Source organism: Ailuropoda melanoleuca, chromosome 5 (assembly GCF_002007445.2).
Source record: "Ailuropoda melanoleuca isolate Jingjing chromosome 5, ASM200744v2, whole genome shotgun sequence".
NCBI classification, from domain to species: domain Eukaryota; kingdom Metazoa; phylum Chordata; class Mammalia; order Carnivora; family Ursidae; genus Ailuropoda; species Ailuropoda melanoleuca.
This window is the reverse complement of record NC_048222.1, coordinates 29,234,527-29,244,757: the sequence shown is the minus strand read 5'-3', so window position 1 is coordinate 29,244,757 and position 10,231 is coordinate 29,234,527. Positions and strand designations below refer to the sequence as shown.

Sequence of the window (10,231 nt, the reverse complement as noted above, 5' to 3'; positions counted from 1 at the left end):
AGGCTGTGCTTCCTGACCCTCGACCTTTGGAGTCAGGAGGGCCCCCACACGTCCTCTGGTCGCTGAGCTGACACCCGCAGGGGGAAGGGGGCAAGGAAGGGGGCTTCCAGGAGAGGGCGCCTGTGGGGCGTGGCGGGAGGGGGAAAGACTGCGGGGCGGGTGTGGCGGGGTGGAGGGGCGCTTTGCGAGCACCCGGCCTTCCGGCGGTGGAGGTGCGGCGTCGGGGGGTGGGCGCCCAGGTGCTCTCTCTTTAAAAGGCCGGCGGAAGCGCCGCGCGCTCGGCCCGCACTCGCAACGCAAACTTGCCGGGCTGGGCTCGCGCCTTCCCGAGTGCGGCAGCGACAGTGGGCGCGGGGGCTGAGCGGCTGCGGTCCCCTCGCCCCCTTGTGCTCCAGGGCGCTCCCGCCCCCTCCCGCAGCCTCCCCTCTCAGCGTCTTCCTTGCTCCCCCTGTCTCTCGCTCCCTCTCCAGCGCGCTCTCTCGCTCGCTCTCATTTTTTCCTGCTGCTGCTGCTGCCGCCGCTGCCGCGGCGCCGCCGGGCGCCCGCATCTCGGCCGGCTGCGCTCGCCGCGGCTCCCGCTCCATTCCCTTCCCCTCCCGGAGCCCCCGGCTGGAGCCCGCTCCCCGGAGCCGCCTCGCCCGCTCCCTTCGGCTCGGACGCCGGGCTCCGCGGGACCGGAGCAGGACCGGCCGCCGCTCCCTAGCTCGCTTGCTCGCTCTCGCCGGAGCAGCAGGAGAACGCCGCGCGCTTGGAGGCGGCTCCGGCCGGGCAGCCGCCAGCTCATCCCCGCAGCGTCCGGGACTCCGGGCGGCTCCGCGCCCAGCTCGGTCCGCAGCGTCAGCTCGGTCGTCCGCGGCCCGGGCTCCGGGCAGGGCGAGCAGCAAGCCTCCGCCGCCGCCTCTCTGCGCCCCCGGGGCAGGCGGGAGCGCAACCGACCCCTCGCCGCGGCTCAGACCTCGCCGGCGCGCGGTGAGTTGTGGCCCGCGGGGAACACCGGAGGGGACCGTGCCCTCCGGCCTCTGGGGCGCGGGCTGCGGCGGGGACATCGGGGCTCGGGAAGGTGGCCTCTGAGGAGCTCCCGCGCTCAGGGCTGTCCGGAGGAGGGCCGTAGGACCCGAGCCCTCGGGGCTGGAGGGCGCGGGACCGAGGCGAGAGGGTCTCCCTTCGGGGCTGGGGCCGGCTCTCCGAATGTCCCCGAGGGAGGGAATGGGGCAGCGGCTTTTTTTGCGGGCCTGGGAGAAAGTGTCTCTGTGTAGGGGGGTTATGCCGGTTTCTGCCGGATGGGGGGTCGGGCCAGCTCTCAAGTGGGGGCGGCGGCATTAGCGCGCCCCCTCTGCGGAGGGGCAGGGCGGGCGGGAGCTCGGGGCGTTATTTGCACCCCTTCCCCGCCGTCTCCCGGCGGGAGGGCTGGCAGCGCCAGCCTCGCGCGCCTCGGCTCCTTTCCCTTGTACCGCGTCCCGCTCCCCTGGCCGCTCCAGCGCCACCTTCGCCACCGGCCGAGCCCGGCAGCCGCTCGCTTGCGGCCGCGGTGGGTTGGGACGGCTCTCCAGGGTCTGGGGTCTCCCCGCGGCCCCGGGACATCACTGCCAGGTGCTCCTCGCATACTTGGCCCCGACCCTCTCCGGGACCCTGGTGAACCTGAGCTTCTATGGGGCCTCCGGGCGGGTGGCCAGGCCGTGTGTATGTGTGTGTTGGGGGGTCCCCTCTGGGGTCGGGCTTTCCAGGCGCCCAGGAACTGGCAGCGCCCCCTCCCAGCGCGGGGGCGGGGCTGCGAGGTGGAGGCCCGGACTGAGAGCGGCGCCCCCGCACCGGGGCGGTCTGAGGCTGTTTGTGCTGAAATGGGGCGACTGTAGCAGCGGCAGGGAGTCCTGAGGCCCAACGTACGAGCGCCCCCTGCCCCCAAGCCACGAGTGACACCCCCTCCTTCAGACTTAAGGTCCTTTTTGGAGGAGGCTCCTTGTTTCCTTACCCCTCTTGTCACCGTGCCTGCCCCTGGGTGCGGGGAGAGGTGCTTTGCGGGACTGAGCTGGGCTTTTCGAATGGGGTGCCCGAATCCACGTGTTTGTTGGAGCGGTGGTTAGTCTGTCTGACCCTCTGTCGTCAGTCGGAAAGCTCTCGGTGATGGGGGAGGGAGTACTGTGTGTATGTGTGTGTGTGTGTGTGTGTGTGTGTGTGTGTGCGCGCGCGCGCGCGCGCGCGCTCCCATCATAGTCCTCCATTCTGGGGTGAGAGCGGGGGCCTAGGGCAGCCAGTGCTCTAAGTCTTCATCCTGGACATCCCCTTCCCACAGCCCGCTACTCAGCCTCACATCCCTAGGGCTGGCTCATGGTGGAAATTAAGAATGTTCTAATTCCCATCTCCCCGCTCCCTCAGCCTGCGCTGGGCCTGCCCCACTTTCCCCCCTGAGATCCCCAGGGGATGCCAGGCCTTAGGCTCTGGGTCTGCATGCTGAGCTCCTCCGAGGCCAGTGCCTGGCATGTGGGAGAACTTCAATCAAGAGGTGAGGACCCGCAGGGAGCCTTTCCTGGTGACCTTTCCTGAGGAGGCAGAGAAAATTCCCACAGAGGTGTCTGGAGAGGTGTGGTCGCCTCTCCTGGGCAGGCTCTGGGGGCCAGTGGTGGGGGCCCCTGAAGAGGACCTGTCTACAGTGGAGAGTGAGGGTCAGAGCCCTCGTCCCTTCCCCTGGTCTGCACAGAGAACCACTTGAAGGGCCTCTTAGGTGTTAGTCAGAGTCCTGTCCTTGGCATGGGGTGGGGGGCCTGTGGGGTTGGTGGCCCTGAGCCTCTGCTTAGTCTGGAATGGGCATGCCTGCCCACTTATGAATTAGGTGACCACTGTCTTCACCTTCCTCCAACTTCTGTCTGTTAGCCATAAACTTTCCCCCACCTGTCACCACCGTCAACCTCTCAGAGACAAGAATACCAAAAGTTATATCCCGCTGAGGTCGTAGTTACTGCAAGGGCTACCCCTCCCTGGGACATCTGCATTTAAGAGAGGCCCAGAGAGGGAGATGGCGGTGTTTAACCCAAAAGAACGCTCTGCTACTGGTGGGTCTCAGGCGAGAGATGTATGGGATGTATGGGAAGTGGGGGGGAGACAGGCAGCAGGCACAGAGAACTGAGCAGGCAGAGGGGGAGGAGGGGAGGCGGGAGCACGTCAGGAGTTGAGCTGCTTTCTCGGCCTCAGTGGCCTAGCGTAGGCCGCTCCTGTCTTCCTCCCTCATCCCTCCTCCCCCACCCTGCGTCTGGGCGGCTTCATTCTGTTGGAGGCGTGACGTCCCCAGGAGGAGTGCCTCGCACAGCGGCAGACAGGCAGCCTGAGGTAGGTGAGAGCACCAGTGAGCTAGAGCGAGCGAGCCAGCGAGGGAACCAGCAGCAGCAGCGTCTAGCGGGAAGAGTGGTGGGTGGGCCCAGGCCAGGAAAGCACTGAGGGGTCCCCAGCCCAGCTTCCAGGATGCTTGGCCACACCCGAACCCACCCTGCGGCAGGGGGACAGCTGGCAGGAAAAGATGCAACCAGGACCCACGGGTTTCTGTGCTTTATAATTACAGCCAGAAGACACATCCTCTCCCCTAGACAAGTGTGGAGCCGGCAGCCCCTAATTACCACCCACCCCAAGACATCTGTCCACCCTGCTGTCCTCCTCTGCTCGGCCGAGAACCTAACTTTGCAGTGGGCAGGCACCACTGGCAGCCTGGGCAGCTGGGCCCCGCCGGCTGCTGGCTGGAAGGTTATCTCACTTTGCAGAGTGGAAACTGCCTTTGCCTCCCGGAGAAGGCATGGGGGCAGCTGGCATCAGGGCTCGGGCCCTGCTTGCTGGGGCTGCCAGGAGAGCTGCCGGCTGGCTGGGCCGGCCTGAGGGAGGAGACCCCGGGGGCTTCCCTGGGTGGGCAGCCCAGCCTGGGGCCAAGGACGCTAGCTTTCTGTGGCTCCCACCCAGCCTGCTGCCGGCTCCTGGAAAGAGCAAGGAGGGCTTGTTTTCATGTCAACTCTACCCTAGTTAGCAGGGGACTATCAAAAATTAATTTAGAGATTTCACTGCCTTTGGCCCTTGCAGAGCACAGGCTTCCGTTTCCTGGCTCCTGGGAACTCCGTCTCTTTCCTGGCTGTCTACCTTCTCTGGCCTCCCTCTGTCCTCTCGCCCTGCCTCTCTCCCAGTGTCCCCCTGCTGCCTCGCAGCTCAACCCCAGGCTCGAAGCTCTGCATGATAGACAAGCTTCCTTCTCCCCGCCAGTCCTGGAGTCAAGCTCGGGGGGGGGGGGGGGGGGGGCTTCTGCCTCGGCTCCCCCCCTCGCTCCCCCCACCTCTCTTTCCCTGCCTGAGCCTGCTCCTGACAAGGAGGCGTATCAGCAGAACTTGCTTGGCCAAGACAGGCCTACCCCGCAGCCCTGCCCACCCCGCCTCTTAGCCCGCAGGCCTGAGAGAGACTTTTCCAGCCTGTCTGTTGTTTCTCTTGGCTCCTTGGAAAAACCAGCACCACAAGGATAGTAAAAATCACCCCTTAAATTAAAGCTGATGACTCCCGTCGAAATGTGTTATTATTAAGCTCACCGGTTAGCAATCTCGTGGCAGTAGCGAGGCATAAATAGATGTGTACACACGTAGATTAAATAAATTGGGGAACGTGGTACATAATGACATTATCCGGACCCCATTCAATTAAGGTAGATATTATCTGCGGTAATTGGGAAATGCCAGCCTGTAATGACAGCCCATGCCATTTTGGGCTGAGACACGGCTGACTAGCTGGCTGTGGTGTCTAGCCTCCTGGTTCTGCAGAAAGCTGGCTGCCCACTGGCCGTGACGCCGGGAGTCCCAGGAGAGCTCGGCCAGCTGTGGGTCCCAGGCTGGGTCCTACCCTCAGCCCTCCCTCCCCTCCGCCCCTCAGGGGGACAGGAGCTAGCCCCCACACCTGTTTTCTGGCGGGGGCTGTGACTTCTAGTAAAAGCACTGTCATTACTGTGGCTCACACCTTTACCAGCGACTTTAGATTTTAGAAATCCAGACTGGGGACTTGACCTGGAATCCTAGGTTTCTAGTGAGTGATTACTTCTCAGGTGTCACTGCCCCTTCTCCTGCCTGGCTTCAGTGTGGCCTAGGGAGGGGAGTGTCACCCACAACCGTGGTCATGTTCCTGGCTGTGCTGGACAGTGGAGTCTGGGCTTTGCCCTGCTAAGCCACTCCGGGCCCTAGCCTTCCAGGCAGTGCTGGAGTTGGGGTAGCTCTGATTTAAGGAGGGGGGGACAGAAAGAAGGAGGAGAGAGGAAGAAACCGCATTAGTCGGGAAGCCCACAATAGCACCAGCTGCAAACAAAGACACTTGCCCACTTGGATTGTGCCAGAAGACTGGGGGGGGGGTAGGTGGGGGCGGGACGAGTTGGGGCAAGCAGGAGAGGCCTGGAGGTCTGCACAGGAGTGGGGGCTAGCAGGTGGAGGCGATTTGGGCTCTGGCTCTGGGGGAGGAGGAAGGCCAGGGTTGGGCCTTGCGTGGGCTGAACTGGTGGAGACACGGGGGGGCCCAGGGCTGATGAGATGGGCTTGCTTTGCCCTCCAGCGGCTACGAGCTGCTGAGGCCTTAGCAGGTGGTGGCTCTTTGAGTTCGTCATGAATCCTTGCCTGTCATGGTGCTCCAGGCCCTCCAGTGGGCCCCCATTTCTCCAGCCACACAGGTCTTGTTTGATCTTGTACTCGATGCCCTTTCTGACCTCCTCTCCTGCCTCTCTCCCTTCCCACGGGCCTCCAGGTGCTCTGGCTTCTTTGCCGGATCTTGAACAATGAATGCTAAACGCAAGCTCGGGGACTTTGCACTTGCTTCCCTCTACCTGGGACACCTCTCCCAGAGATGGCTCGTGCTTTTATTGTTTTTAGTTGCCGCTCCTATGCCACCTCCTCAGAGAAGCTTTCCCTGACTGTCTTTTTCTGAAAAAGCCGCAGAGTCTTGACCTCTCTCCTTACCTGCTCGGATTCCTCAAAGTGCTGTTCCTCTTCGTGCAGGTGTATTCCTTGCCTGTCCCGTGCCACCCCCTAGGCTGGCCCCACAGGGCAGGTCCTGGTGCCCGTCATTCCCAGCGGTTTCCCAGTGCCCAGAGCAGAGCCTGCAACAGTAGGCGCTCAGCACGTTTGAATGACACGGTCAATAACTGGATGGTCGTGGCAGAAGGGATTGTATTCTATGCCTGCGTTGTAAGAATTCAGTGCCAGGTCCGAGTCCAACCCTGCGGACGCAGAATGCTGCTGCAGACCCTGCACTGGGCATTGCCTGTGGCTGCCTGTTGGCTCGGGGCAAGGAGCTGCCTGTGTCCTGTTGCTTATTGAGAACTTCCTGTGTTCCGAGCCTTGGGCTAGGCACAGGGGATACAGAGATGAGGGTGGCCCACTCAGTCCCTTAAAATCTTCCAGGCTCATCATTGCCAAATAACAAACAGAGAGAGAGGTGCGAATGTGCGAGAAGGAGGGAACAGGAACTGGGATAATCAAGGCAGGCTTCTTGGAGGAGGAAGTGTCTCAGTTGCTACCTGAAGGGTGAGAGTCACAGGGAGGAGGCTGGAGGGAGTCATAGAGTGGCGGAAGCACAGCGATGGATTTGAAGTTTTCTCTTCAGTTTCTACGGGCATTAAGCTGAGAAATGACTTCCTCAACCCTCCTGTCCTCCAACTGTTTATTCTTTCCTTCCCCGTACATTTCTGCATTGCCCACCACATGCCCAGCACATTCCCAGTCACTTCTGAATCAGGCCCTTGCTGTTCCAGGTGGAACAGGGAGGGGATGGCTTGGGAAGCGAGATCTGGGGTTTCTGCACTTGGGAGGGTTCCTGATGCAGGCTGGTAAGCTGGAGCTGCTTGGGGCTGGGAAGGGAAGGGGGCATGGAGCCCAGACCGCCACTGGGCCCTCCTCCTGGCTCTTCAAACATGGCCTGGCCCAGCCTGGGGGAGTGGTCTGGGAGTAGGGCTGCTGTCTCTATCAACATCGATGATCTGGGAGAGAGGGTGGGAAGAGCCCAGAATCCTTCACTCACATCACATCATTCATTCACTTCCACGACCCCTGGTGGGGGATGCTAGGCACTGTGTCAGGATGGGATGCAGAGACAGCATGTGGAGTATGACACGATCCCCCAGGTTGTGGTCCCTGTGGAGAGAGGATTGAGCTGCTGGGGTTTGAGGGAGCTAATTGGCCATCCCCTACGTCGTCCATGGACCGGGAGTCACACCGGTGGAGATCAAACTATGGGCCTTGTTGCTGGTGCAGCGAGGTGGGGGGCAGCTTCCTATAACCTGCTCCCTGGGTCCTGGCCCTGCCCATTTGGGAGGAGACTGTCCAGCAAAGCACACCTCTGCTGAGCCAGTGTGGGGTCCCAAGGGGGATAGGAGAGAGGGGACTGCAGAGGTGGCATGCAGGCCAGCGTCTCAGGTCTGCATGGGCTCCTGTGGGCACGGGGTGGTACGGGAAGGATGGGAGAGGCCTCCAGTTCTCCCTCACTTTCCCCACTGGGGAGCTGAGCTGCCGGCCCCTCCTGGGGAAGTGTGAGATGGGGGCGGTGAGGCATCCAGATTCCAGACAGACTCTGCTCCTCCATCCACAGTGCCCAGCTCTTCCGAGCACCTGGGCTGGGCCGCCCGCAGAGGCAAAGGTGAAGAGAGAGGACACAGTGCTGGAGAGCAAGTGGAAAAGCTGAGGGGAGGGAGGAGGACTGGCTCCAGGAAGGCAGAGGTTGGGGGGGTGCTGGGGCGGGGCAAGTGGAAGAGCCCAGAGCCTGAGGGTGCCCTGGAGGGCTGAAAGCAGGAGTGAGCAGCTCTGGGTGCTGCCCCCCTTCCCTGGGAGCAGAGTGCAGGGTCGTTCCCTCTGACTCCGTGCTTGACTTTGGTATTCGGGGGAATTCTCTTTCCTTAGCTTTGAGAGAATAACAAGCAGCTTAGTGAATTGGAGTTTAGTAAGTCACAGCGGCTCTCTTTGGATCTGGTGGTTGTTCGGTGGTTTGTGGTTCTTCCTGGCTTGGACCCTGGTTGTGGAGGGAAGGATTTAGGTTAGACGTGAGGAAGCATGGGATCCAGCTCTTTAGGACTTGGAAGGGGTCACTGAGGCAGGTTGGGGGAATTTCTCCCTGCAGGCCTGCAGATATCAGAGAGGCCCTCAGATAGTGGGGTGCCTGGGCTTGGGGGGGGGAGAGTAAACTGCACCCTCTCCACTCTCCTCACATCCCCTTTCACTGAAGAGGATGTTCTGAAAAATGCTGTTGTGTGTGGAGGTGACCATGTGCTCTTCCCTTGCTCCTCACCCTTCCCTGCCTGTTTCGAGCCAAGGATCTGGGGGGGGGGGGGTAAGGGGAGGCTGAATACAGGGTTTGAGGAGAGAGGTGGGAAGGAGAGGGAAGGATAGAATGAGAGGCTCCCTGGGAGTGGGTGGGCTCACTGGCTTAGACCTGCAGCCTTCCTGGTGATTTCATCTGGGGAGGGATATATCCCCTTCCACCAACCCCCAAACGTCTGAGGTGTGAGCTAGTTTAGATTTGGGGGGTGGTCTGAGGACTCAGAGCCTCCCCCCATCTGGTCCCCCTTCCTTAAGATGGAGACAGCCCTGTGGGGTCTGGAAGGATGGCCTCGGCTCCCCCTGCTGCCCCGCCCCCAGCCTCTGCTCTTGATGGCTCCTTTCACTTGGAGTATTTTTACTTTTCCCTTGTTCCTGTTACAGGATCAAAGGAAGGAGGGGAGGCTAAAAGAGGCGGTGGTTTGCCCAGCTCTTTGTAGACGTTCGGAAAAGGCAGACCTGGCAGGACTGAGGGATGGCGTGGGACCTGCTGTAGGCTGGGGCGGAGCCCAGGCCTGGTAGAGCGAAGCCTGTGAGCAGTCTGACCAGCTTGGGGCAGGGCCTGGGGCATGGGCTCTTGATTCCAATCCTGCAAGTATTGGCTTTTCTGCTCACCGAGGCCTCTTCCTCCATGTAGCCTCTGCCTCTCCCCATTGGGCACGCGGGCACACGTGTGTGTGTGTGTGTGTGTGTGTGGTATGTTTGTGCGGTGTGTGTGTGTATGGGGTGTGTGTGTGGGGTGTGGTATGTTTGTATCTGTGCTGTATGTGTGTCTCTGGTGTGCGTGTGTGTGCTGTATGTGTGTGCGGTGTGTGTGTCTGTATGGTATGTGGTGTGTGTGTATGGTGTGTGCATATTGTCTGTGTGGTATGTGTGTGGTGTGTGTGCATACAGTGTACGTGGTGTGTGGCGTGTGTATGTTTCTGTATGGTGTGTGTGTGTACGGTGTGTTTGCTGTATGTGTGTGTGCTGTGTGTGTGTAGTGCGTGTGTGGTATGTGTGTGGTGTCTGTGCATACAGTGTACGTGGTGTGTGGTGTGTGTATGTTTCTGTATGGTGTGTGTGTGTACGATGTGTGTGCTGTATGTGTGTGTGCTGTGTGTGTATAGTGCGTGTGTGGTATGTAGTATGTTTGTGTCTATGTAGGGTGTGTGTTTACAGTGTGTGTGTCTGTGTGGTGTGTGTACATGTACCTCTGTGCGCATGTTGCTCGGCCTAGAGGGGCTCAGGTTTCCAGGAGAAGCCAGTGCCGAGCCCTCACGAAGAGTCTGGAAGCCTGAGCAGGGCCCGACTGTCAGGAGCTGCTGCTCGTCGCTCCCCCGCCTGCATCTGCCCTGCTGCGGCCTCCGCACACGGCCTGTCGTGATGCCAGCAATCCCTCCATGTCTAATCCAGGCCGACCAAGCCCGGACTGCAGGCTGTTGGAGAGAGACTCTGGGCCGGCGCAGGGGGGCGGAGGTCACCGTGTGAGGGTCTTCACTGCGGGAGGGATGAGACCACCAGCCAGCCCCTGGGGGTGGGGGTGCCACCTGACAGCGGGAGCCAAGCGCTTAGTGTGGTGCCCGGCACAGCGCGGTACGTTGTCACTGCTCCGCGCGCGCCCCCTACAGCCCTTGGACAAGACGGCGCTTCATGGTGCAGGCTGACCCACCCGTGGGACGCACGCAGGCCTGGAGGGACTCCTGCCCATCCCTGTCACAACTGAGAATGCCCTGCAGGGGCAGTATGGCCCCCAGACCGTGTCCTCCTCCAACCCTTCTGCCTTAGAGATTTGGGAACCAAGGACTCTCCAGGGGGTGGCAGGGTGGGCGCAGGACTGGGGCCGTTGTCCCGGGCTCCTCCAGTTGCTCCTGCCTCGACTGTCTGGTCGTAGCATCAGCGGCGAGTCCCCCACAGCCCCTCACTCCCCGCAGCCGGGGGGGGGGGGG

At 61.5% G+C, this 10,231-nt stretch overlaps 1 protein-coding gene across 2 annotated transcripts in view; it reads left to right on the top strand.

Annotated features, from left to right (window-relative positions):
* The first annotated feature begins 673 nt into the window (after window positions 1-673).
* Window positions 674-10,231, top strand: part of GRM4 (glutamate metabotropic receptor 4) — a 137,733-nt gene continuing 128,175 nt past the window's right edge. For both annotated transcript variants that reach the window (XM_034660566.1, XM_034660567.1), the window contains exon 1: window positions 674-969. The gene's annotated coding sequence lies outside the window, so the exon portion shown is untranslated. The remainder of the gene's footprint in view (window positions 970-10,231) is intronic.